The sequence below is a fragment of the Aplysia californica genome, unplaced genomic scaffold (assembly GCF_000002075.1).
Source record: "Aplysia californica isolate F4 #8 unplaced genomic scaffold, AplCal3.0 scaffold00913, whole genome shotgun sequence".
NCBI lineage: Eukaryota > Metazoa > Mollusca > Gastropoda > Aplysiida > Aplysiidae > Aplysia > Aplysia californica.
In genome coordinates, this window is record NW_004798183.1 from 111,391 (window position 1) to 115,085 (window position 3,695).

The following is a 3,695-nucleotide window of genomic DNA, read 5'->3' on the forward strand; positions in this document are numbered from 1 at the left end:
GGGGTATGCCTCGCAGAGTCACGAGCAAAGAAGAATAGTGGACCACGTGATCTGATTGACAAATTAGCGTCAAGGTATCAGGTCGTGGGTCAAAGGTCATGGTCGTGATGACTAAAAACCAGGTAAGAGATGTCAGTCGGTAGTTGGCAGTCGAAGGGTGGGGACATAGGAAAATGCCTCTAGGAGAGTGAGTAGGGGAGCCATGAAAGGAAGAATAGCGGACCACTAGGCACCAGGGGCGCCATAGTAAAAGTAGTTCCGACCGGTGGTTACCTGGGGTCCGGTAAAGTACAATCTTACCCATTTGGCTTGGGTAATTTCTATGCCTTTGATTGATTAACATGAAGCATGCACTAGATTGATAGTAGTATACAGTGACAGTGAATATGAATAGCAGAAACAATGAAACCAGTAAAATGCTTACTACAGTATATATTATAATCATGTCCGTTCATCAAGTTAATTTCAGAGTTGTCTCAGATTCAGCCTCAACAGAAGGACACTGTGGTCAGTAAAAAAAGAACTGGACCAGATCCTTGGGGTCATGCAGGACAGTTTGTTGTCAGGGCTGAACGTATTTTTCAAAGTCAAAGTGATGGCGAACTAATAAAGTTAGGGTTTGTTTGGATGGTCATGCGAGTGCTGGCATATTTGACAGGAGGTCGGAGAGAGATTTTAATCGTGGAGTTCTCATTGAACTCCACCGTGAACTCCACCTTCCTAAATTGGGCCAAACCCTTGAGACCGCTTTTTAAAAAAAATTAAAAAAATAATTTCCAAGATTATTGCCTGGATCTGATTCAGATTATAGAACAACAACACTAAGTAAAGAAAAAAAGATTTGATGTACCCTAAGTTTTGTTCCAGGTTTTTATTCTTTCTTTGAGTCAGAGCCAGAACTGACAATTTTTAGGAAGTGGCTATTCTCACCCGGGGTGAGAATAGAAATACGATCGACCTCTCACCCCGGGTGAGACTTGCCACCGTAGGCTATTCTCACCCGGTGTGAAACAAGACCTGATTTTCCTAATTTCGGAATACTTTCTATCGATGTGGATGATCAAATGGATAAAGGCAAAGAAAAGATTACGTTATAGCACAAAAGTAAGCTAATTTTATCGACTACAAAGATGCTATGGCTATTTCACTTTTCGAATCGAGCCGAACTACGGGGGTCGCCATTTTGTTTTGCTCGGAAGTTCTCGCAAGATCTACTCCTCCCCTCTTCTCTCTCTCTTTCTGAATATTGTCTATCGGTGTGGACGATCAAATTGACCAAAACAAAGTTAAAAAATGATGTTAAAACACAAAAGTAAATTAATTTGGTCGTCTACAAAGATGCTACGGCTATTTAACTTTTCGAATCGAGCCGAACTACGCGGGTCGCCATTTTGTTTTGCCTGGAAGTTCTCCCGCTACTCCTCTCTCTCTCTCCACTGCCCACAGACAAAATTGTACGCTTTTAGTAGGCTAACAGTAGTAATGGAACGTTTGTTCACGGCACAGAATTCTACAAATTTTCTGTTATCACAGTGTAGAATACTATGGTTTAGGGTGAACGGTCCACGCAAAATTGGTTGGCCTAGATCTAGGCTATAACGGTGAACGCGCACCGGGTGAGAATAGGCAAAAGACTACAAGCCTGCACTATTCTCACCCGGGGTGAGAATAGAGGTGGCCCAATTTTTAATATAACTAGCCTAATCAATCATATATCATTTTAATCCTTGTGTCACTTGTGTACACTAATTACGTAAGTAGATCTAGAAATCTAGACCTAGATCTAATTATAGTAGATCTAGATCTAATTGTAAAAAATCCCACCTGAAGTCCTGAACACAACATTTAGGTGGCTAATGAAGCAAGTACTTACAGTAAAGTCCAGGAATTGTCACTGTGACCGCTTCCCGTGTCTACTTACTACTTAATTTCTTACTAATATACTAGAACCAAGATTAAGACTTTCATTCTATTTTGTCTCATACTCACACAGGAATCAGTGATATTATTATAAGATTAGCCAAGAAAGTCGCATTGAGAGTGACTCTTGACTGTCGAGGCTTCTGTTGTTGAGATCATAAAAGGCCAAGCCCAAGTAATTTTGACTCCTCTATCAGCAGTAGACTATGAAAACAAAGCGGACCAAGGGATTGGAGTCACGGTTTGCTGCTAAGAAATTGTAGTTGAACAGAACTGAAAACGTGTTGAAAATGTAAAGAGAGTTAATTCTATAAACCGAGAGTTGACAATTTTGAGCTCGTGAGAAAAAAAGCGGCAGCACAAGACAAGAGTTGTTGGGCATGAGCCACGGGGCAGGTGCAACATGAAAAATGGGTCACGAAAACCGAAGCTCTCACTGTCACAACAATGGTTAAAGACATATCAAATACAATGAAACGGGTGCAGCTTAACACAGAAATCTTATTTCTATCTAAATTAATCCTCTTGAATCAGCCTAAGAAATGTATAGCTCCGGTTTGGTACCTCATAAGGCTTCACTACATTTTTGTTGTCGTCCGGACTTGACATCCGTCCGCCATTTTGATTTGTAACATAAGATATTCATTGTAGCCTCATTTTCGAAAACAGATGGGGAATCCTGACCTAGAAGTAGGTTATCTGATTTTAACCACGGACACTTCAGCCCAGAGTGCTTCAGTCGAGGCTGAGAAAAAAAATTAAGCGTGGGCGGAGTTTTCACAATTACAAGTACATGTGCATTAGTAACTTTCTGGCATTGCATTTAAAGCCAGTATTTTGAGTCTTTTTATTCTTGTTCATTTCTTTCACCAAAGAATGTCGTCCTTTACTTCACCAACATCATTTAAAGTGCCAGATTTGAAACAGACATCAGCGATCACGATTAGGCCTGTGCTACATTAATTATAATATTTCTCCGCACGGATCCTCTAATAAATCCCAAATTATAATTATAGCCTGGTGTTTCCCCGTCACTCATCTGTTCAGGTTTTCCAAATAATTAATCTCTCTGGGTGGGCCCCTGCCTCGTTTGCCTTCTATCTTTCAGGTGAGAAAAAGATTTTCAAAGCCTTTATGTCGAGTCAAGTGCCCTCCAGAAACCGCAATGTTGTCGATGTGCTATACTTTCTTTACTTCCTCGTTTTAGTTCTTTTCTGTCCAAAAAATTCTTAAAGTCTTTTGAGAAACCACATTTCTGTTGCTCCTATTATTTTTATCCCCGCTATCGTTGGTTATTGTCAATATCACAGCATTTTTAAGAACCCTTGTTTGCGTATATAGGCCTAGAATGAGATTATAACGGTTGTCTCTATTTAATCTTCAGAATATAATTGATTTAATCAAAGCCGTAGTTTTAGCTATTAAAAATCTTTGTTTTATTTCAAAGGAAATGGAACAATCGGCATCAGACGTATCCCATATAGCCTACTTTATATGACCTTATGCAGTTGTGAGCGCCGTAAAATCTTACTAAAACAAACATGAGTATTGCTTCTCTCTCTTTTAAAAAATATATATAACCATGCATGCATTACCTTTTCGTCACTGTTTGGAGGGGGGGGGGTTGCTTTATTATATCCACTGACCAATTGGATATGTTTTCAAATCGCTCTTTTAGAGACAACCCAATATTTAAAAGTAACATATATTATTATTTTCTCTTTTGGTGTGAGTTATACATTCCAGGCTCTGGATCACGTACATCTATTTTTTTC

General features: G+C 39.5%; 1 protein-coding gene across 1 annotated transcript in view; it reads right to left on the reverse strand.

The window, feature by feature from the left end:
* The window catches only part of LOC101848926 (mucin-19), a 20,022-nt gene extending 17,476 nt beyond the window's left edge, over positions 1–2,546 (reverse strand). Inside the window, exon 1 of the mRNA XM_035972935.1 lies at positions 2,485–2,546. The gene's annotated coding sequence lies outside the window, so the exon portion shown is untranslated. The remainder of the gene's footprint in view (positions 1–2,484) is intronic.
* Positions 2,547–3,695: the final 1,149 nt, after the last annotated feature.